General features: G+C 44.7%; 1 protein-coding gene across 2 annotated transcripts in view; it reads right to left on the reverse strand.

Moving 5' to 3' along the window:
• ADAMTS2 (ADAM metallopeptidase with thrombospondin type 1 motif 2) overlaps nucleotides 1-24,012 on the reverse strand; it is a 279,567-nt gene extending 255,555 nt beyond the window's left edge. Inside the window, exon 1 of one of the 2 annotated variants that reach the window (XM_045026992.1) lies at nucleotides 23,880-24,012. The gene's annotated coding sequence lies outside the window, so the exon portion shown is untranslated. Of the gene's footprint in view, nucleotides 1-2,602; nucleotides 2,807-23,879 lie in introns of those variants that run through there. The other variant, XM_045026991.1, reaches the window with a different exon arrangement.
• Between the last annotated feature and the right edge of the window lie 1,175 nt (nucleotides 24,013-25,187).

The following is a 25,187-nucleotide window of genomic DNA, read 5'->3' on the forward strand; positions in this document are numbered from 1 at the left end:
AGGGCTAATAGAGAGGCCCAGCACAGGGCTACAAGGATTAGGGATGCCTTGAGGGAAGAATTTGAGGCTGAAAGCCAACAATAATGTTTGCTGCCTTGCATGGGAGTGAATTGCACTGCTTACACTGTTATTCTATTATCCATAATAATAATATGATTTGTAGTGCCTCTTTCTTTACTGGGCTAAGGTATCTTTCACTATCTGCTATAATAAAGACTGTTTTCAAAGCCAAGAATTGTTTTATTGAAAAGAAAAAAACTTCCTTGACAGACAGACAGACACACAACATTTCATGAACACAAGAGGGCAAGGGTGTGGGTTGGTGAACTGTACAGTCACAAGTTTGCATATGCCCTGTCTGGATTGCTGTTTAATGAATCCTGCACTTCAGGGTTCATATACTGCATGGTGATGGGGGTTGAATGCAGAGGGTAAGGGTGGTGGTAGGTATCAGGGCTGGTTGGGGAACATACAGGTGTTGGAGGCAGCTGGTGGTGGTAAGAACCTGGATGCTGGGGAAAGGTGGTTTGAGCTGACATTGGGGCACAAGGCACAAAGGACGGGGCGGGTGGGGAGTAGCACGGTAGTGCTCTGCTTGCATGGCAACGAGTGACTCTATAGACTCCGCTTGGCGCTCCAGGATGCTTAGCAGCCGCTCCGTGGTTTTCCTCTTGGCCACTGCATTTCTCTTGCGTGTCCTGCTTTCTTTCTCTCGCCAATCCTTCAAGTCCTTACTCTCTCGAGCAGACTGATTAAGAACAGTTTTCAGCATGTCTTCTTTGCTCTTTCGGGGATTTTTTCTCAAATTTTGAAGCCTCTGTGATGTTGAACATCTGGGCAGTCCAGTAGTCAAGGTCACTGTAGAAACAGAAATGACAACATTTAACACGGGCAGCATTGTATCCACTATCTCCAGACATGAATTGTTACACTGAGGGAGTGAGTTCTTATTTAAGCATTCTTTTACCCACACGCATAACACTACAGAAGCCACGACATGGTGAGTGAGCAGTGCTTATATGGGGAGAAGTGGGGCTTGGGTGTAAGAGGGGAGCTGGTTGCTTCGGGTAATCTGGAGTGCTAGAGGGGTTGAGTGAAATGCAGATGCAGGGGTGATCTTATCTCCCTATCTCTTCACTAAAGAGTCTCCCAACATTTTTCACAGGACTTAATCCTGGAAGATGTTTCCCTACTGCGAGTCACTAGGGAACAGCGGGGGGCTCTTTTAGAGCAATGTGGATTCCGCCCGGACCCTATGCGGCTTGCCTGTGTTCAGAAATGGTCCCCCCACCACTGGCAGAAGAGTGGCGCGGACGCGTCACCGTCACTGGGACAAGGGACACAGTGGCTCTGCCTATAAACCTGCGCAGGCATATTGCCCACGCTCTGGATGAAGCTTTTGCTGAGATAACTGAGGCAGATTACCGCGACGTGATAGACCACATCAACGGGCTATTCCACATCTAGAGGCTGGCATGCATGCATCCATAACCCCCCCTCCTCTCCAGAAACATTTCACCCAGAAAATAAAAGCCGCTTACCGGTAACACGCTCCTCTGCTTGTCCTTCTGCAACTGCTGGCTGCTGCGATTGGGTGCTTTCCTCCTGGCTTGAGAAGAGCTCCTGGCTGCATGCCTCCAGGGAATCTGCGGTTTCTTCCCCCATGCCAGGAGCTTCACTCGCGGTTTCCTCCCCCCCCCACGCCTCCGCCTCCGCCGCCTCCTCCGCCTCCTCCTCCTGTCCCCCAGCCTGCTCAGAAGTGTCCATCGTTATCCTGGGATTGGCAGTGGGGTCACCCCCAAGTATCTCATCCATCTCCCTGTAAAAACGGCAGGTCGTGGGAGCAGCTCCGGATCGTCGATTCCCCTCTCGGGCTTTGTAATAGGCACTCCGCAGCTCTTTAATTTTCACCCTGCATTGTACTGCGTCCCGATCATGGCCCCGATCCAGCATGGCCCTTGATATCTGCTCAAAGATATCGTAATTCCTACGGCCGGAGCGCAGCTGTGCCTGAACAGATGCCTCACCCCAAACACTGATGAGGTCCTGCAATTCACCAGTGCTCCATGCTGGGGCTCGTTTGCCGCGTGGAGGCATGGTCACCTGTAACTGATTAAAACTGATTGCACTCCACACCTGGCTGCAGCAAACAGGAAGGAGATTTTTAAATTTCCCGGGGCATTTACAGGGCGGGTCACCTGAGCCAAGAGCAGTAGAGTGCAAACTGATGTGCAGAGTGGCTGAACAGGAATTCTGGGATACCTCCTTATTCCCTGGAGGACAGGTAAAGCGCTGGTGAGTGTCCACACCTGCTGGGCAGCGCTGGATCACCAGCGCTGCACTCCTTATACCCCTGCCGGGATGGGTTTTCAGCCAGCGCTGCAACCAGGGAGTTGCAGCGCTGGTTGTGCCCTGCAAGTGTGGACGGGGTGTTGTTGCAGCGCTGGAAAGCCTCCACCAGCGCTGCAACTTGTAAGTGTAGCCAAGCCCTCAGTCTGCGCCAAGCTCTTGCTATTTATGGAGTCCTGACATTATGCTAGACCTTGCGCAGCAAGATGAGGGGCGCACACGCTCCTTTTCCCCATGGGTTTATGTTACTCACGGATCTGAAGACGTGGACCAGATCCCTACACCGAGCACATTCGGAGGAAGTTGGGCCCACATCTCAATTTGGCGACTCAGTCCGCTCTCTGGAAGACGCCAAACTTGACCTCCCCTTCAGGGAAGCTTATCTTCTTTGGGTCTCAACTTGGCCGCACAAGTTAGCTCCCATCTCAAACACTTTATAAATTGAAGGACACGTCTAATTGACCAAGTAGTCGGATTAGCTGCTACAGCCACTAGAAATTCTCAGTATTACTAAATAAATCTAAACACTTATTTAAATACACATCCACCCCACACACACATTTTCCTCCCCATTTGCAGTTTATCAGCAACAAGTAGAGTTGTGCAAAATGTTTTCATCAAAAACAGCAACCCTGGTATTAATCCAAGGATTTGCATGAAAAACAAGCAACTTTTTCATGCAAAGCCAGGTGATGTTCAGATGTTTTTACTTGAGTCTCAGATTCATTTGGAACTGTAAAGATCAGAACTGAAGAAAATAATGACATGGACTAATGCAAATCAAAATCACAGAGTTTCACCTGGATATAATACATTTGGAGCAGAACATTTCTTGGGGAGCAGCTGGAGAATATTTAGATTGTAAATTATTTGTTGCAAGGACTGTCAGTACAGCATTTAGCACAATGGAGCCCTGATCTTGCAAGGAGTCTCTAGGTGCTATTGTAATGCAAATAATAAATAATTATTAACTGTGATTTTTATGTAAAGAAAATAAGTTACATTCTTGCCATAATAATTTTGCTACCTGGACACAGACAGCCTGAGGGCCCAATGTTTACATGTGACTTTAGTATAGCAGTTGAATAAATATACAATGTTTACTTTCAGGATTATTTATTATTTTCATCAGTTTACTGGCCAATTTTGCAGTAGTCTAGAAGGCTTTGCCTCTTTGTTGTCACTGGTTTGGGGTCTCACTCATAGTAGATTGAGTCATAGGTGTATTTGCATGTTTTACATCCCAAGGATTGTTTGCATTTGATGGTTTCCTGGAGCAAGATTTCACTGGTGGGGAAAATATATATATATATATATTGCATAGCAGAGCACCAGCTATCCCTGTTTATTGCTACTCTGCATGATTAAGGGCCCAATCCTGCAGCCTTTACATTATTAACCCCTTTGACTCCACTGGGCTTACACTCTGTGGGAAGGGTGTAGGACCAAGCCCCAAAAGTAGAAATATTGGAGTAGAACAAGACTGTAAAAAACATCTGGTACTGGTCAGTGTGGGAGACAGGGTACAGGAGAAGATGGACCTCACTTCTGATCCAGTCTGGCAATGTCTATATCAGTGGCTCTCAAACTTTTGTATGGGTGACCCCTTTCGCACAGCAAGCCTCTGTGTGCAACCCCTGCCCCCTTATACATTAAAACCACTTTAATATTAAACACTATTATAAATGATAGAAGTGAAGCAGGGTTTGGGGGTGGAGGCTGACAGCTCACGACCCCCCACATAATAACCTTGCAACCCACTCGGGGGTCATGACCCACAGTTTGAGAACTCCTGGTCTATATCCCTACGTTTTTCCCTCCTCTGTTTTTGGGTAGTCTGATCTTTAAAGCTGGTAAAAAGGGAAGGGGGTTGATAGATACCTGTAAGAGCAGAACCACTTATAAACTATACATATCAATCTTCTCTTTAGTGTTTTTCTTGGATGCCCTTTTCTTTGGGGGAAGCTTTTGCAATAGATTTCCCTGTTTGTATTTTTGTGAGCTAATATTGAGCAGCTTCTCTTACTGAAAATCCTATATATGCTCATCAGTACAGCTCCATGGCTGGTAAAGCTCCAGCTTTATTTTTATTGGGCTTGTATTTTAAAGTGAGATGGTTCCTTTAGAGTCCATAGATCCAGTCTTGCTCTGACTTAAATCAGTGGAGGTTCTGCCATTGACTTTGAGGGGAACATGAACAGGCCATATGTTTATTACCAAAGGTCTCACATGCATGTGCCTCAGAGAGAGAGAGAGAATACAGTGACAGCAGATGCTGTGGAAATACAAAACATGGACTGGCCAAGAAGAGGGTTGTGTTAATTGAGATGGAATCGAATTGGAAGAGTTGGAGGTTAGCAAATCTGCTTAATATGGATAACAGCTGCATTGAAGAGCAATGACATAAGCAAGGAAGAGTAAGATACCAATAAGCCTTCCACAAGTTTCTCTATGGAGCAAATAAGTTTCACATGCAGCTGTTATTTTCTTACCACAGCCAAAGAAAATCAAGGGAAATCCATTGGTTGCTGGTGCCTCCTGAACTGCTTTGCCTATAACCTTCTCTGTAACTTAGGAAAAGGGAGAATGGAAACAAATTGATAGTTGGTAAGATTGTCAGGTCTGATCTACACTACAGAGTTAGGCTGATACAAAGCAGCTTATGTCAGCCTAACTATGGACGTGTCTACACTTAAATTTTGCTCCCACTGACATAACTTCCCAGCTACACCAACTACTTAACTCCACCTCCTCCAGCAGTGTAGAGTCAAAGTCGATGTAGTTAGGGCAACACAGGGTACGTCTTCACTACCCGCCGGATCAGCGGGTAGCAATCGATTTCTCGGAGTTCGATATATCGCGTCTCATCTAGACACGATATATCGAACCCCGAACGTGCTCCTGTCGACTCCGGAATGCCACCAACGCGAATGGCGGTACGGAGTCGACATGGGGCGCCGCGGACGTCGATCCCGCGCCATGAGGACGGTAAGTAATTCGAGCTAAGGTACTTCGACTTCAGCTACACTATTCACGTAGCTGAAGTTGCGTACCTTAGATCGACCCCCCCCCCACTGTAGACCAGACCACAGTGTCAGCACAGACACTATGTTGCATCGGTCAACTTTTACTGGCTTTCAGGAGCCTTCCCACAGTGCCCCATGCTGACAGTACAATTGATACAAGCGGTCCTGGTGAGGATGCACATCGCTGGCACAAGGAGCAAAGCATAGACATGCACAAGCTATGTAATTACTGCTGTATGCCAGAAAAAAAGTAGGTTGACTTAATTTTGTAGTGTAGACATGGCCTCAGTGTCAAGTGATGAGGCCAGAGCCTTAGCTGCTATAAATCATCATAGTTCCATTGAAGTTAATGGGTGAAATCTTGGTCCTGTTGTAGTCAATGGGAGTGGCTCCAGGCACGTCCAAGACCAGAGCCTCAATGACTGACATGAGCTGAAATGCAAGATGCTGTTGTACTTGTCCCATTAAGATGCTGTTCTAACACCACCATAGCAGGTAGCTCTGTCCAAACTGATATATCCTCCACAACATGAAGCCTTGCAGCAAGAAGCACTTGACTGAGTAATCTAGCGTAGGAAGTCCAGATTAACCAAGCCACCTACCACCAACAGCTCTGCTGTGTCTAATGAAGGTAGAGGCCACTTCCTTTGCTGCCAGGCTCCAATATAAAACATTTTAACAAAATTATGACAGAATTGGCCAAGTTCAGCCTAAGACTTGCACCCCTTGAGCTTTACCTCTATTCTAAATCTGGGCTTAATTTTTCATTAAATGAAATCCTTAAGTCTTTGTTCAGAAAAACTACCATCAATTTCAGTTGGAGTAAAGGCCCCAGTATTCAGCCGATTCGAGCTCACGCCTCTGAGAGTCCTGGTAATACCAGTTTTTCGTAAGAGTGGAAGGTGGTGACTGGTCTGAGGGTGCAGGGCACTATTTCTTTCTTGTAGCACATTTTACTTAGCTCAGTAAAATGCAAGTGTCTTTAATTTATGGCACTAGCTGCTGCTTTGCGAGAATGTTTTTAAATATGAATATAGAGCATTCCGCACTCTGTTCCTGAGAGTTCAAAAACCTTATTTGTTATAGAGGAGAAATCAGTTTATGTTGTTGAAAGGAAAATTTCTGGGTGTGGGATGGAGGGAGTCTTTCTGGCATTATATTGCATTTGTTTGCCAGAAGCTGGGAATGGGCGACAGGGGATGGCTCACTTGATGATTCCCTGTTCTGTTCATTCCCTCTGGGGCACCTGTCATTGGCCACTGTTGGAAGGCAGGATACTGGGCTAGATGGACCTTTGGCCTGACCCATTATGGCCATTCTTATGTTCTATACCTTCTCCAAGGGGCATTAGTCCATCAGTTTTTAAGCAAAATTCCCCCCCCCCCAATGAAATTCCTAGGGGGAGTTCTGCTTAAAATCTAATGGCATGACATGGTCCCTAGTTCTTACTCCAAAGATTCTCCCGCAAGGCTGGGGAGAAACTTTATTTCTAACCCTGTTATTGGTGACTTTAGTACTTTTATGTGAAAGGACTATAGATCAGCTGCTTGTGGTTTTCATGCAGATCATGTTTTTCTGCTTTCACTCCTAGCCATATGTATACATACCAGTTATGTGACATTATAAATCTTAATTAAAAGGAAGAAAAATTAAAGTTCTGTGCCAGTTCGTTTCCTCCACGCTCAAAATTTCTAGGCCCTCTGTTGTTTGAACCCTTTTTATCCCTGATACGTGGCAGTACTATACACCACCTAACACATGTATTTAAAACGTATTTTGCAGCACCGCATGCCAAAAAGCTAAAATGAAACAGCCCTGTCCTTCTCTCCCCTCCCACTAGTCTGAGTTCAATGACAAAAAGAAACACAACTCAAAGTGGGGCCTGATGCAGAAGTCAGTACATCAGTGTGAATGTTCAAGGGTTTTCTTGTTTGTTTGTTTTTTGATAGACTCATTTCCACTCATTTCTAAGAAAGGTGACAGCAGGACTAACCATTTCCAGCGCCAGAGAAACATGTCATTGGGAAAGAGGTAGCTAAAGAAACTCTCATAGAAGCAACAATAGCAGTAAAAGCAACTGGCTAGAGCAGTGGTCTCCAAAGTGGGGTGCACGCAAGACGATCCGTTGGGGGCACGGCAGGAGGAGCGCCACCAGGGGGGGGGGGCAGCCGGAGAAGGGAGGGAACAAGTGAGCGGGGAAGCTGCTCCGCTCCCCCGCAGGCAGGGCCACCCAGAACGCAGGGGCTTTAGGGGCTGCAGGGCCTTGGGCTAAGGGGGCCCTGGGGCCCAGGCCTGCATCTCCAAAGCCCCTTTCAGAGTGTGGCCCTGAGTCCTCCGGCCCCTGGAGGAGCAGGGGCAGCCGTGTAGCCAGTGGCCGGAAAGAAGCGGCACTTTCCCCTTCAAAGCCAGCTGGAGAGAAGCGCCACTTCTCTCCGGCCGCTGGCTGCGCGGCTGCCCCTGCTCCTCCTGAGTCCTCCAGCCCGTGCTCGCAGGGCCGCATTCCAAAAGGGGCTTTAGAGCTGCAGGCCAGGGCCCGGGGGCTCCCTTAGCCCAGGGCCCTGCAGTCCCTGCATTCCGAGTGGCCCTGCCCAGGGCGGGGGGGGGGAGCTCCCAGAATTGTGGCCCCCAGAATCGAGGCCATGGAGGTGGTGCCGCACTGTGCAGAGCCACCTGCACACCCCCTGCACCAAACAGGAGCTGCCCCAGGTAAGTGCTCTGCACCTCCTGCCTGCCCCAGCCTTGAGCCTCCTCCCCGACCTCCACCCTGAGCACCCTCCCAGACCCCACACCCCCCCACTCTGAGCGCCCTCCCGCACCCTAACTCCCTCCCAGACCCCGCACCCCCCCCCCACTCTGAGCGCCCTCCCGCACCCTAGCCCTAATCCAGACCTTCGAATCGCTGTATCACAAAGTGTTAAACCAAGATTTTCAGAAATAATGAAGCATATTCAATCACATTGCTCACTAAAAAATATTAATTTTTTTTTGAGAGCGCAAAAAGGTTTTGTACCATTCATAAATAAAATACAATAAAAATTTTAAAAATATTGTTTCTCATCTTTATCTCATCCTTTTTTAATTTCTATTTTTTGTATGTTTTATAATGTAGATAATATATTAGTATAGTAGTACATGTATATAATTTATAAATAAATAAATATACATATATTGGGGGTGCGTGCTCAACATTTTTTTACTGATGGGGTGCACGAGCAAAAAAGTTTGGAGACCACTGGGCTGGAGGAGCAAAAGAAAATTACAATATTGCAAAAAACCTAAATGGATGAAGGATGACATTCAGCTCAGCGCAGAGGGCCCACATAGGCTCTTGGGTACAAGTTGAGTCCAATGTTAGGACTTGGGTGAAGCATAGGCTATATGCTCTGGATGGATTTTCCCTTATTAGCAAGGATGTTCATGCAAGGATGGACCCTTTTATGTAGGCATTTGATGGAGCCTCCTAACTCCAAGACCTAAGATTTAGTACGTGACCTTCTCCCACTTCATCTGCCACAAATTCCTTTGCAGTGCAATCTTTTAGGGGGTCAAGATGAGTAGTAGAGGAGTGAACAGATAACATGTCCCTAATGGCATGTGCATTTGTGGAGTGGGTTAGGGAAACAATGGATTTTGGTTTCCTGATAAACAAGAGGAGGAAAGAGCCCATGATGTGCTCCTGGCAATAATACATCCCAATTCCTGTGGGGTTTCAGTTTGTATTCCACAACATGGAATACTGTAGCATTAGTGGTAAACGTAACACTAGAAAAGTCCCTTTGGTTGCAGCTTTGGTGGCACTGGCTGAATCAGCTCTGCATAGCAGAACAGTCTTATGTTCATGCAGCATAGATCATATGGGTGTTTCTGTAAGACTTTACTTTCAGTATATCAAGGGCCAGACTGAGCCAGCACTTCCCTGGTGATTTCAACATTTCTACAGAATTTAAATGTAAGTTATTTGTTATGCTTATATGGCTCCCATGGCTGCAGGTTCTTAGCTCCTCACTCTGTAATGTACTTATCCACCATTTCCCATGGGTGTTGTGGGAAGTACCACCATCTCCATTTCACAGTGGGGAGCTGTCAGTTAAGTGACTTGGCCAAGGTTACATAGGAAGTCTGTGACCGAGCATGGGCTTGAACCCAGGTCTCCCAAGTTTCAGGCTAGTGTGCCAACCACAGGCGCAGCCAGAATTTTCCTAGGGCGGAGGCCTAGAGGTCTCCCTTCCCAGCCCTGCACCAAGCCCACATCTTTCCCCCTGTCCAGTCCCGAGCTATCTTATGCTCCTTTCTGCACCCAGCCCCACACTCTTGCACAGAGAGATAGTCATGCTGAAGAGCACCAGCCCCACCGGGGGCCAGGTGGTTCTGGGAGCCCCAGACTCAAACCTCCTCCTGCATCTCCACTTCCCCAGAAAGTACCCAAAGCCCAGATCCAATACTCCCACCCCTCTGGGAACTGGGGATTCATGGTGCCTCCTGCTCTGTCTCCCCCCAGAGGCTGTGGGTGCCTAGTGCCCATGGGCACTGGAAGGACTGTAAAGGTTAGGGGGAGGAAGACAAACAGGCACATGGGGCCACAACTCCACCCAAATTTGGCCCAACAGCCTCTATCCTCACAAAGTGGTGGCCAGACCAAGTTTCACTAACCCCCACCACTACCGAGCCCCTGGCACTAGCCCCTGGACATCCTTCCCCTCTAAAGTTTCTATCCACATGGTTCAAGACAGCCTTCCAAACATTAATCCAAGTAATTATGTTTTAATTGAATCCACAGAACAAGAGAAACAATTGAACAGATCTTTATCTGCGTGGTACAAGCTGAGAGGCAGTGGAGTGGTGTAAAGGTGGCATAAAGCTCACCCTTGCACACCCCTGATCCTGCAGATGCTCAGTGCAAGTCAGTCTACATGTGCTCACTTAGAACATCCATCTACTCTGGGATTACACAATTTCACAAAATTGTTATCTCCCAGGCTTTCATGCAACTTCCTACTTGTTCCCACTTGAATACAGCATAGGGAGTACAGTCAATTCCTGATAGCCTACTCCAGAATTCTATGCTTCACGCCAAGTTCCTACTTATGCCCTCCTAGTCTGCCAATGCCATGTCCAAAATTGCTTCCCCTTTAGCTAATTTCTCTAATTTTTGAAACTTCAGGTTAGCACTCCTTTTTCAAGTGGTCTATCTAACCGATATCCAAATAACTAAAATACACTGTGAGGATTGAGTCTTGTAACTCTTCATCTTTGGTATTCATTCAGCTATTTAGTTCTGATGTCAGGGTCTAAAGTAAATGCTTTATCTTAATCTCCCTTTACATTCTCTCTCTCTCTCTCTCTCATCATAATCCATGAACGTTCATTGTTACCACACCCTTCATTAGCCATCTCCATGTAATTGCTAGGATAACTGGGGGTTATTTTATATAAATAGTACAATCTCTCCTCATTTTCACCTTGGTTCCTTCTGCGCTGATTTAGTGCCTCACTATTAACATTCTCATCATGTGATTTACCCAGCATGTTCCCAGAATACCTGCCTTTCCTATACAAGTATTTGGGTGATCTTAGTTTTAGCTAATTAGTATTGGGACATTTGATTTCCCTCCTGAAAAACTCTTGTTCGTTACTATCCAATCCATTTCTAAATTTATACGATACCTATTTTGAGAGGAGGAAACAGAGTCAAAGGGCCAAATCCTTGCTTCCTTTTTCATTTTTTTTTAAATGCAGATTTAGTGCCAGATTTCAGTACCCAGGGCTGTCAATCCCCTATTACTCCACTGCGTGGGCAGCAGCAGTACAAGTGTTCCCATGCTATCCGCCGGCAGGCCTGTAGAGGAAGGATGATGCAGTGGTTAGAGCACTATCCTGGAATCTGTGAAAGCCAAGCTCCAGTCCGTGCTCTGCCACACCCTAAGGGTATGTAGACATTTGGGCTGCAGCCCGACCTATGTTACCTTCCACCTCAGGGGTCCCAGAGCCTGGGTGCTAGCCTGAGCCCGAACATTTATACTGCAGTGAAACAGCCCTTTAGCCTAAGACCTGCAAGCTCGGGTCAGCTGGCACAGGCCAGCCCCAAGTGTCTAGTTGCAGTGTAGACATACACTAAGTGACTTGCCCAAAGTCATGTCTACACTGGAGCTGGAAGGTGTAATTTCCAGCTCACATAGACATACCCACACCAGCAGATTGTGCTAGTGCACTAAAAATAGCAGTATAGCCACAGAGGGATGGACTAGCTGCAATGCTATCAGAGACCTTTCATTTTTAAATCTCCTGTTTCGCAGTCCCATGTCTGATACCGTCTTTTCATAAATAGATTTTTTTCCTCTACAAATAGATCCCCCTTTTTAAAAAAGCATTTTTGAGATTCTCCAGCTGCAGAATATTTTTTTTGTAGTACAGGGGTGCCTCCAAGCTGCAGTGGAGATAGAGAACAGTGTTATACATTGTATAAACACATAGGATAACAGTCCCTGCTGCAAAGAGTTTACAGTCTAAACAGGCTAGACAGACAAAGGAGGGAAGGGAAAACAGGCATAGAAGGGTAAAGTAATTTGCCAAGGTGGTAAAGGAGGGAATAGATTGACTTCCAGTCCAGTGCCCTACCCACTGCTCATACTTTAAGTCATTCTGCAATTCTGAACAATTTTTGAAACATATTTTGAGTTTTTTTTCTTTATATTTACAGACAATGAGGCAAATAACTTTTCATTTCCCGTAGCAATGAGAGACAAGCTCTTCCCTTCTCCTATCTCACCACCTTATATTGCCAGCTCAAAGGATGCAGGTGCACTTGCAACTTAGAAATTGAAGCTACATGTTTTATTTATTTAATTTTTAAAATCATGCCTTTTGGGCTAGTAAGAGCCTTAACACTGAAAGGGAGAAAACTGTAACTAATTGTATCTTTGGAGAGGAGTTTAAGCCTTAAGCAGAAGCAGAGATATTGAGTTCATTTGATGGTACCCACACTTGACTCAGAGATAAGTCCTTACAAATTAGGTTAAGGAAAATATACTGCCAACCAGAAGCTCATATTTGAAGTGGTTTTTCTTCGGTCATGGAGGTGACACTGTTTCTGTAGCTTGCTGTTAAAGTACCTTGGTGACAGGAAAGGAGAAGGTACAAGAGAGTATCTGAGCCAAATAAATTCTGGGAGTTCATGAAGTCTGACTCAGTGAGAGAGTCACCTGCTCTGGAAGAAGTTCAGCCTACCACAGGAGCACAATGGTTACAAACAGAAATGTTTATTGATGACTAGGGGGGTCAAAGTCAATGGGGAGGTGGAAATTTGATGGATATGTGCCTCACTCATCTCCCTCTTTCTCCTTCTCTCACAAGAGCAGGCATTAGCTTTGCTTAAACCCATTGCTATCACTACTGCCCATGTAGCAAATTAAATTTCCTTTAGCTCCAGTCTCTGCATCTGTGCATGAAGGAGGTAACATCTGCGGAGTCTGAAATTGCCTTAGCTCCTACTTGGCCCTTCACTGGTTGGGATAGAGGAGTATGGGGAAGGGAACTGTTCAATAAAACATATACTAGAACAGAGGTCGGCAACCTTTCAGAAGTGCTGTGCCGAGTCTTCATTTATTCACTCTAATTTAAAGTGTTGTGTACCAGTCATACATTTGAACGTTTTTAGAAGGTCTCTTTCTATAAGTCTATAATATATAACTAACTATTGTTGTCTGTAAAGTAAATGAGGTTTTTAAAATGTTTAAGAAGCTTCATTTAACATTAAATTAAAATGCAGAGCCCCCTGGACCGGTGGCCAGGACCCAGGCGTGTGAGTGCCACTGAAAATCAGCTCACGTGCCGCCTTCGGCACGTGCCATAGGTTGCCTACCCCTGTACTAGAGTAAGCAACATGCATCACTGGCATTAGGAAATTAAGGAAATTCAGGTCTTTGGGAACACTACAGAGTGGAGCTAGGATCATTTTCATTCTCCTCCCTAGGGCAGAATTTAGGGCCCAACCCTTCATTCCTGGTATACCCAGCACCCCAACTGATTGCAGTGGGAGATTGGTGTCCTTAAAGTGCAGGGTAGGGTGACTGTGAACCTAGTGCTAAATGTCAGTAATGAGAACAGCTTGCAAAATCTTTAGTAAAAGATGGGCCATTATTGAAGTGCATGTAGTAAAACAATACTGGCTGCTCCTCAGTGCATTCTATAAATGATGCATTAGGGTCTCATCTGTAATACAAATAGCCCTTACTTCAGCAGGCACATTGTATGTTTTCCTTAAAAAGTAATAAAACTTGAACCACAATGGTTCTCTCTTTTTTTTTTTTTGTATGAATCAAGGGGGATTGCTGCTGAACTGCTACTGCCAGTAGGGTGGAAATAGTAAGGCAAATGGATATAAATGGACGTTAAGGAAACAAATTTAGAAGGCATAATAAAACAATTTACACCTGGAAACAAAGCTGTGGAAAAGCCTGCTTTTTCCAGCAAATACAGATCACGCATTAAGCATTCCATGCCCCTGGGGCACAAAGAGAAATATGAATGTTTCTAATTACCTTTTCTCATTTCCACAAATGTAATAAAATCACTTTAATGCAAATATTTAACTTTCAGCAATTCTATGGCTGATGTCTGCTGCAATTTTAACCAACAGTGACAAGTAGATCACAAGGTTCATTTTGTGACCTGAAAGCTAGTTAGCAGCCTTCCTGGCTATCTGGTTCATTGCATTGATTGCAGAATGTCAGAAAGATTTGATTGTTCCACCCTTTTATTGTAGTGTAAATCAGGAGCAACCCCAGTATACTCAGTGCAGTGTCCCCAGTGTGAAATGGGTGTTGATAATATCAGAATCAGACTCAATGTCTATACACTAGATTAAGTTTACAAGAATGTTTTCCCATTATTTGGCTTTCTGTACTTAATGTTTGATCCTCTAATATGGAGCTACTGAAAGTTATTCAAGGGCATTTCATAGTCAGACAGAAAATAAATCCTATAAAGCAGAAAGCAAAGTAAGCAGTGAAACAATGTGAAATCTACCTACTGAAATGTATGTCCTAGCTGTTTACTTCCCTGGACGTTGTGAATAAATTTTTGGTATTGTGCTGTTTGAAGTTCAAAGTAGTTAAACTGAGATATAAGGTTTTACTGATGAGTTTTCACTTCCATAGAAATGATGTGATGTTACATAAAAGATGGCATCTCAGTGATCAACCAAACCCAAGCAGGTTTAAAACAAACAAAAGGAAGTATTTTTTCATACAATGCACAATCAACCTGTGGAACTCCTTGCCAGAGGATGTTGTGAAGGCTAAGACTAACAGGTTAAAAATAAAAGAACTAGATAAGTTCATGGAGGATAGGTCCATCAATGGCTATTAGCCAGGATGGACAGGGATGGTGTCCCTAAGCCTCTGTTTGCCAGAAGCTGTGAATGGGCAACAGGGGATGGATCACATGATGATTACCTGTTCTGTTCATTCCCTCTCTGACACCTGGCAGTGGCCACTGTCAGAAGATAGGATACTGGGATAGATGGACCTTTGGTCTGACCCAGTATGGCTGTTCTTATGTGTTTCACATTTTCAAACAAACGTTTCCACTGATAACTTATGAGGTCTGTCTTCCTTTGGTGGCAGCTTATGAGAACTATAGAATCTGTGAGGGAGGATGGTCTAGGCATCTTGTCTGTGTCAGTCAGAAATTCTCTCTTTGGCACAAGAATAGCTTCTTATCATCAGTCTATGTTCATGTGTGCAAGGAGTATTTCATTCTCCAATGCAGATTTGAAGACAGAGCAGTGAACCCTGGGGGACCTCCTGCAGCTCCCAGCTCTGGATAAGAGGGATATTTTGACTGAGAGGATAGAGAAATCAGTCACAAGAAACAGCTAAGCCTTATTCCCTGCTTATTTGATGTTAGCATTCCTATTTGGAAAAGGCTTATTGAGATACATGTATTTCTTCCAGAGTGGCGCATGAATTCACAGATGTTCAAACTCATCTAGCCCAACAGAAAATGTTAGTTCTTAACAGGAAACAGTTGTGCCAGTTAGCATGTATCTGCTAGATACCTTACAGTTTTATTAAACTACATAAAATACTTATCTTTAGGTGAAGAGTAACAAATTCTAAACCACCTCCCCACTTTGAATTTTGGGCAAGATTAGGCTCTGGTCAATTGTTAATGATCATTGTGTACGTTGGGGTTTTATCTTCTGGTTGGAAAGGCCCAAGGTGCCCACTGAGACACATCACATCCTCTTGTTCAGAAGAGCTTGCAGAATCCCATGGTTACCAGGACTCAGTGAGAGCCAGGGGAAAGAAATGAAGGGGCAACCCCCTCCCTCTACCCCATCACAGGTCTATAGTAATCATTTCCCAGGTGCTTAGTCATATCAGTTGATATATCTGAGTCTAATTCCTAGTGAAAAAGGCATCCACATTACAAAACCAAACGCCCACTGGCATCTTGTTTCTGGTATCAGTAAGAGACCAAGGACTGGGCTGGCATTAACTCTGATACTGAACAAAGCATTTCACACCTGGTCAGACTTAAGACACTATAAAGGGGCACTGCACTAACTGGGCTGCACTGGTTCAGTGAGGACTCCAGCCTTCAAGCCCCTTCTATAAACATTACATTCACTATCAAAGTTATGCTTTTTTTAATCTAAACCTGTGCTGCTACTACTCCACAAGTTTGTAATCCACCAGGGGACTTCACAACATTACATATACACATCTGCATAATCCTCCTGAAGTTGCATAACTCTCCATCTGTCCTCATAAGAGGGATTTCATTCTTTGCCTGGAAGGGTTTACGAGTATCTGTTCTCTAATATACATGTACTAATGTAAGTGATATAGAGGGGACGACGGGAGGATTCTTAAAGTTAGTGGTTGTCTAGTCTATGTGCCTCCTTTTCCACCCCCTACTTCACCCTGACTTTACACACACACACACACACACACACACACACACACACACACCCAAGGAACTGAAACCAATACTTCAGGCTTCAAAAGTGAGCTCAGTTTAATGCTTTACCAAGGACCATGTCTACACTGGGAAATGAGAACATATGTTAAACACATGCCATAGTTTACATGTCAGGTGGCTGTAACCCTAGGGTTATTCACAACTGGCTGACATGATGTTAAGCATGGTAGTCCTTATGTACTAGTGCTAAGTTATGTTAAGTAACATGATGTACACATGTTCTAATACAGACAAACACAAGCACTATAGCATTTTAAAATAAATTAATAGCTAATATTTGTAAAAGCTTATCAATTTTATTTTTATTCACAGGAATCTTCTACATCATCCAGGTCAATATCAACTAACAGATTCCCTTTCTTGGCCAGTGAGCCACAGTACAGGATCCACGAGGTGGATAGTCCCAGAATACTGATATAAGCAGGTCATTTCTTATGTGCCAATGGAATGCATAAATATCAGTGGATCAACTGGAAATCCAGCTGTAGAGCACGTTATACACAACAACTCTGTCTTCAAGGTCAGAAAAATTTCTTCTTCAAAGATCTCAGATCCCATCTCTTGGGCCCCAGTTCTTCTTTATGTTTTAACCATGGATCTTTTATCCACCAGTATTCATCTGAGTTATGTTTTCTATCACAAACTGATTATATTATAGAGATCATAATTCAAGTAGTCCCCACTCCAAAAAAAGAACAAGAGAAAAAACATAGCACAACAAATGTTTTTTGGTGCACTTAGAAGCCTACACTATTTTTGTCCTCTGAAGGGCATGGTACCATAATTACTAGCAGTCCATGTCCCAACAGGGAAAAATAGAGCAGCCCATGATCCTTACAGCCTGGATCAAGCAAAGCATTTCTAAATCCTTTCCTTTTCAAAGGCTGCTAAAACAACGCAGCAATTCATTCCTATCCATAATTGTATGGTACTGGAAAGTTCCTAATGTTGGGTTCTATTTGTGTCTCACTTACTGTGTTCCACACTGCCTCATCTTTTCTAATGCAATTTTAACACAGACATTGATGTAACAACGCAGACATGTCAATCACACGCTGCTGCTTGTGCTCTCCCATTCTCCAGGTGGGGAGTTATAAGCAGCAGGAGAAAGGGGAGGAAGGGAAATGGGTGTTTGAGAAGAGGGTGCAAATCATATGAAAAGGAGAGGGCTTGACAATTCTGCTCTCAAACTCAAGAGGATTGAAATGCAAGCTGAGCTGCTGGTGACCACTCTTACAACGTAATATCCTAATCCTGTTCTTCTGACCTTAACTAGGGGGAGGTTCAATTCAAATACCCCTCAAACTTTGAGGCAGTTCAAGAGCTAGATCTGAATTTTGCAGCTCAGCCACATCTCGCTTTGACATCAATATCAGAGTATCAGTACAAAAGTGGAAGAAAACGTATAATTGGAGAGGAGCGTTAACTAATAGCTGTGTAAAACAGGCAGCTTTAGTTTGCAGTGGTTTGAGTGAATTTCTTTTCACTTTTCCCTGCAATCCACATATTACCATAATACCTGGTGGCTTCAAACAAGATCAGACTCCTGTTGTGCTAGGCCCTGTACGGGCACATGGTAAATGGACAGCTTTGAAGAGCTCATATTGTAAACAGACAAGACCGACAAAAGGTGGGAGGAGAAAGGCACAGAAAGATGCTGTGACTTGCCTAAGAGCTCCATGGCAGAGCAAAGAATAGAACCCAAGTCTCCTGCCTCATAGTCTACTGCCCTATCCACAATATGTGATTTCTTATCTGTCCCTCAAAATATTGTTCAAACCACTGCAAAACAGCCAGATTTTGCCTGGTTGTATGTTGAAGCCACTGAATTTCACATGGCTGTCTGTCCAAAACCTTAGATCAGCCCAGGCTCCCGAACCTGGCCTGGGTTTTAAGTTTGTAACAAGACCTCAAACCATGCAGGCTTGTTGTGAAAGTTAAAATAACCCACACATCTAGCTATTTACCCATTTGAGAGCTCAGCATGTTGGCCACTCCTCAGCACTTCACTAACCTGTTGAGGGAACCAATCTTTTCAATCCTCTTCTGAGGAAACTTTTTTTTCACCTAGCAGTGATTAATGCTTTGATACTCTGTCATGAGAGTTAATATCTAAACCAGGAGATTATTGTTATAACCAATCTCTGGCCAACTAGGCACTTCACAGGTGTCACTCCACTGCATGCTGCATGACTACTTGGAAATTCACAACAGTGGAGATAGAACCCAGATTTTTTTACTCCAAAAGCACAGGTCCCTAACGCTTGAACAAGAAGAGAAGCTCCTTCATGCATGCTTAAGCAGTATAATTCCATCCATTAGAAAATAGGTGTACACACTCTGGGGGGGTCACTTCCCAGAGGCAGCATCATGCCACTGAGCATATCCACAGGTTGCAGATAGTGTAACGCCATCCAAATATGAAGAGTAGCTGCAATGGAAACACGGAAACCATTCAAATAAGCAGTCATGGACAATCTATCGTCAGTCCCAACAGTGTGTGGTGGAACAGCAGGTGGCGCTGCTGTCCCTCTAAAATGCCATAGATGTCCAGAAATGGTACCAGACATGGTGAATGTAGACCATCATTAAATAAGCCTCCAGCCAATTACAACCAATAAGGGAACATCATTGTCTTTCAAGAAGTAACTCCGGAAAGGTGGAGGAACCATGAGGGGTCAATGGCATTTGCTAGGAGAAGAAGCCCCAAACTTAAACCTGCACCCAAGTTTGTTGCCTTATTTGTTGCAATTTCTGCACCAGTATGGCACGTGGTTTGTGTGGACAAGATAGTGTGACTGAAATTGCACACACCTTCCCACTATAATCTAGAAACGGGGCCAGTCTGACCTCACACATCCATGTTCCCCTATAGCATTTGCTGAATCCTCGTATGTCAACACTAGCACGAGATCCCATCACACACACACACACGCACACGCACACACACACACGTCCCATGATTATTCTCCTGCCACCATACTTTACACAAGTCCATTGTTGGACTGTCCAGGTAAGTGATTTCAGGAAAATAAAGAGGTCCAGGGACAGGTGATGAAAGTTATTAGAGATATGGAAAAACTTTCACATGTAGAAGGAGAATTAAAAGACTACGACTTTCAGTTTAAGAATCAGATGAGTAAGAGGGGATGTTATAGTGAGGTATACAATGAGGGATAGCTCAGTGGTCCATTGGTCTGCTAAATCCAGGGTTGTGAGTTCAATCCTTGAAGGGGCCATTTAGGGATCTGGGGCAAAAATCTGTCTGGGGATTGGCCCTGCTTTGAGCAGGGGTTGGACTAGATGACCTCCTGAGGTCCCTTCCAACCCTGATATTCTATGTATAAACCACAAACTCTTATTTATCCTCTTATAATGCAAGAACAAGAGGGATGTTAATAAAAACAAAAGGCAGCAAACTTAAAACAATTAAAAAGGGAAAAAAAATTACATACAGTCAAAAAATGAATCAGTGGAACTCATTGCTATAAGAGATCACTGTGACCAAGAAAAACAGGGTTCAAAAAAGGCTTAGACATTTATATGTATAAGCTAAAGATCCTCGGTTATATTAGATAGGATAAAATCCTCACATGCTGCAAAGCATAAGCAATCTACTAACTGCTTGGGTTTCAGAAAATAGATTTCCACTATAAGCAGTTTATTCCCTAAGTGCCCAGGCACACTCCATCTGTTGCGACCTCAGATCAGATGCCCACCTCCCCTTGTGTGCCCAGGGACCCAGACAAGACGGGTTGAAATGCTGCCTGCTGTGGTGGGGTATTGCCAATACTGTGTGCTGGACAGCCGGCCAAACCTTCCTCCTCGGGATAACCCTGCCCTGTCCTTGGCGTTCTCTTTGTCCCCCTAATGCCTCCTAGCCCACAATGAGAATGGGCCGCTGTGTTCCACGGAGAGCGGGGGGCAGAGAGGACTAGCCCAAGGCCCTCAGCAGGGGAGACAAGACATTCCCAGGGCAGGGAATGCTGAGACAGCTCCCTCCCTAGTGGGAGACTGGCCAGTTCCCTCCCTATAGGACATCGTCTCTGGGACAGCCCTCTCCCAGCAGGGGACGGGGGTGTCTCTAGGAAAGCCCCTGCCAGCATGGGACAGGGGGATGGTGTCTGGGACAGCCCCTGCCAGCATGGGACAGGGGGATGGGGTCTGGGACAGCCCCTGCCAGCATGGGACAGGGGGATGGGGTCTGGGACAGCCCATGCCAGCGTGGGACAGGGGGATGGGGTCTGGGACAGCCCCTGCCAGCATGGGACGGGGGGATGGGGTCTGGGACAGCCCATCCCGGCATGGGACGGGGGGATGGGGTCTGGGACAGCCCATCCCGGCATGGGACGGGGGGATGGGGTCTGGGACAGCCCATCCCGGCATGGGACGGGGGGATGGGGTCTGGGACAGCCCATCCTGGCATGGGACGGGGGGATGGTGTCTGGGACAGCCCATCCCGGCATGGGACGGGGGGATGGTGTCTGGGACAGCCCATCCCGGCATGGGACGGGGGGATGGGGTCTGGGACAGCCCATCCCGGCATGGGACGGGGGGATGGGGTCTGGGACAGCCCATCCCGGCATGGGACGGGGGGATGGGGTCTGGGACAGCCCATCCCGGCATGGGACGGGGGGATGGGGTCTGGGACAGCCCATCCCAGCATGGGACGGGGGGATGGGGTCTGGGACAGCCCATCCCAGCATGGGACAGGGGGATGGTGTCTGGGACAGCCCATCCCAGCATGGGACAGGGGGATGGGGTCTGGGACAGCCTAACCCAGCATGGGACAGGCCCAGGGGCATCTCTTGGAAAGCCCCTGGCAGTGTGGGATGGGGAAAGGGTGTCTCTAGGATACCCCGTTCCAGCGTCGGGTGACCAGACAGCAAGTGTGAAAAATCAGGACGGGGGTGGGGGGTAATAGGAGCCTATACAAGAAAAAGACCCTATAAAATCAGGACATCTGCTCACCCTATTTCAGTGTGGGACAGGGGGATTCTTACCTGCCCTCAGGCAGAGGCTGCAGGACCTGCCTGGCCTGTGGTGATTTTATTCTTTCTCCCTGGCTTGCTGTAGCCCCAGTGAAGGGGCAGGGCCAGGTTGTGTAGTATTTAGAATTGGCCACTGTTAGTACTGAACTAGATGGACTCCTGGTGTGATCCAGTATGATAATTCTTATGTTCCTGTGTTTGCACTTTCATGCATGCAGCATATTAGCCTTCAAAAAGATGTTATATTTAGGAAAGCAGGCTTGTGCAGTGGAAGATCAAGATATAGCAATTTGAATTTCAGAGGAATCTTTGAGCAACAGGTAAGAGTGAAGTGATGGAGAGATGAACATAAAATGCTCCCTTTAAATAAAGCAATCTCCAAAAGAAAAATGACAACTGTGGACATTTTTAAAGACAATAAAAAATGCTTAGTTATTTAAAAATGGTATCAAGGGAAGTGAAAATCAAGCTGAAAGTGCAGTGATCAGTTTAGTTTTTAAATACTAGATAGTGGATTAAGCTTCCAAACTGTTTTCTCTGCAAGATGAACTTGCATGTGCTCATTTTGATTTCACTTGGTACACCCAGTGATATCTACTGAGACAAGGATGCCTCTTATGTGAGCAGTAGTCTACCATGTGCTCTTCTCCAAAAGAACTGGAAGTAATTACCAAAAAAAAAAAAACAACAAAAAAAGGAAAGAAGAAGAATCAGGACAGAGGAACAGACGTTTCCAATTGAGACACAGCAAATGAATACCAGAAAGTGGTAAAGAATTCAGGAAGATGAAAGATGAAGGGTGTGGCATGTGGGCTTTGGAAAAAGAGACAGGCATTCTACAGCAAAGAAAGGTGCCTAGGATCCTTGGGGGCAGACAGGCAAAGCCTTGCATGAATGGCTGATAATGGTAAATGGGTGCAGGCTTCCCCCTGTGTTTACTTTTGCCGACTCCCGCTTGGTCTCTATGTACTAAGCTTCCCACTGCAGATTCAGTTCTAGACACAAGCACTGCACTTGGGCAATAATTTAGCATTCCACATATAACAAGGGAATCACTCAACTATGGCCTTGTTGGCCTTTTTTCAATAAAATTGTAATTGGAGCTGTATTTCCTGGGAAAGGTGGCCTTATTCTGGTACTGTAGTTCTGCAAATACTTTTCTTAATATTGAAAACAGTTAGAATTAGAAGGATTTATATGATTCCACAGGAAACCCATCAAGCTGTGGAACTTAAAAAACATTTTATTAGTGGTACTAACAATCTTTACAATAATAATAGGGAAAGTTAATGTTTCCATAAGTTGATGGTAAGAAGTGTTGATTGGCAGCTTCTTTTGAAATATGAGTTATTGTGACTCACTTTCCTAGGAATTTATTATGTATGTTTTCTCCCCCTGAAAACTGTCTAAAGGGTATTTCTGAGGTTTCCATGATAAGAGAATTTTATATCTCTAGCACTGAAGGACTGTGGTAAAGGGTTAGCTTTAAAAAACAACACAATATTGCAAAACCTTAAATTAGAGTGAATAAATGAAGACTCGGCACACCACTTCTGAAAGGTTGCTGATCCCTGTGCTAGATAATAGCTAAGTATTATTCCACATCATTTCCTGGGGAAACAGGGAGTGTCCACACCCATCTCTTTTTCTAAAATTTCCCGCTGCTGTTCCCCTCCATGCAGTAGCTCCACCTGAGGTAGCAATGATGGACATATGAGACTGGCCACTGACATTTTAGCCACCATGTTGTCACAGGAGCTAAAATGCCTTCAGTTGGTCTGTCCTAGCACTCCCACTGTTGCTACCACCAAAGGAACTGCAGTAGTGACAGTGCAATAACAGAAATTCAGTATCTTTATGGTGTTATGTTCTATGGACCCACTTGTTACCATTCTGAATTCAAGTACCTCATTGTCATTAGCACCAAAGCCCCTTCTTCTGTCCAGTAGAAGCTAGTGGTACCGACTTGTGCTGTATTGCGGCATCTGCTACAAGTGATTCAGCTTGTTGTCTAAAGATATATTACTGTCTTTTTATTAGGTGGATTTATCTGTAATGCATCAAAGCATTTGAGGATATTCAAACTTGGCTTCATGATCATAATAGCCTGAGGGCTTGGTACTGATAGTTTGAGCTCTAGTACCCGTTTACATCTGAAATAGAGACAAAGTGATACAAAGACCAAAGGACGCTCCTTTAACACTCACACTAAGTGAAAACATTCCTTTCAATTTGTGAACTTTTCTGCTAATTTTTAACAGGAGCCTGGTGCTCACCTTTTTCAATGACATTTTAAAAATAATTAACTATTCTCTGCATGTCCTACCATTTTCCACTGAGAATCCCAGACTGATTAAAATATCATCCTGTCAGCTACCTCTGGGGAACGCATTTTGCAGCACTGAGCTTGTATACATATGGCTAGCCAGTCATTTTATCTAACCAGCTATATCAAAGAAGAGCATGCCTAGCAGTGCATTGAATAATGCTTACCTTTGAGGAAATATTCAGTTAGTTCACAACATACCTATTTTCTCTCCATAAGGAAAGCTGGTTTTTCAATAAATTGATGGCTTTGAATTGTACAAGTCCCTGAAAATATGCATGCTTGCCTGTTTCCTTGAGAATCAGTCAGGTACGTTTTCCTTTCTCCATATATTACTTCTGTGAACACAAAAATAAGTTACTGAATGGCTTTTCTAATAAAAGTCACCCTTTTTCCACAGTAATAAAACTTTAGCTTTATAAAAGACAAAACACTCGACTATAGGAATTCTCTGTGAGTAATGCATTTCAGGAGCAACACTTGTTCAGAATATAATGATGGGTTAGGTTGTGCTCTGCCCTTACACAGACATGCAGAAAGCAGTAAGGAGTCTTCCCACATTCTTTGTTCTGGCTACAACTGAGGCCTGATCTAAATGAAGACAGTACATTTTAGGCAATGATTTTAGTTTATTGTTCATTTATTGTGTGATGTTATAATTAACTAACATGTTATGTTATATATAATCATTGTATGCTAAATAGAGTTAAATTGTAGGATTATAGAAGCATAAGATTAATCAGTATTTAGAGGGAATAATCGTGTATTAGGTATCTAAGTAAGTGGGGTTGAAATGCAAGGCATGTAGGCTGAGGCCTGCAAGATTTTAGCTTAGCTATTTTAGGCCTTGGAGCTAAGAAATGCTGACACAAATAAGTGACCAAAGAATAACCCAATGCCCTGAGATTATGGGGAAAGAGGTAGCAAGTGGTAATATTGTGAAAAATTAGCCAGAATATTAATTTTAAATCATACAAATGCTGTAAAGGCACGTTTCCAACCACTTGATACCGATTGTGCGTCAATGCTAATGAGAATAAAGAGAGCCTACACAACCTATAGAAATTGGGGTCCCTTAAGTTTCTAGGGGACACAGACCAATAAGGAAAAAGAGGATTGACACTTTTATGGACATTTGCAGAATGTAGGTATAGACAGAATCACATTATAAAAAGAAGGTGCCCAGAGGGGCAAAATTGAGCTCCCTATGGGAAACTCCAGCAGGAACCATCCCTTTACTGATGATCAGTCCATGAGAGACCCATCAGACCAGTGGGGACATGCTGGCCGCTACTTCCCACTGCTCCCATTGGCCGGGAACGGCGAACCGCAGCCACTAGGAGCTGAGGGGCCGTGCCTGCAGACAGTCAATGTCAGCAAAATGTCTCATGGCCTGCAATTAGATTACCCATGGCCACAGGTTGCCCACCACTGCATCAGACCCTAACACTATTATTAAGGATGTGAGTATAACTAAATTTGTAACTTGTGCATAGGTCTGTATAGCAT

The sequence above is a fragment of the Mauremys mutica genome, chromosome 8 (assembly GCF_020497125.1).
Source record: "Mauremys mutica isolate MM-2020 ecotype Southern chromosome 8, ASM2049712v1, whole genome shotgun sequence".
Taxonomy (NCBI): domain Eukaryota; kingdom Metazoa; phylum Chordata; order Testudines; family Geoemydidae; genus Mauremys; species Mauremys mutica.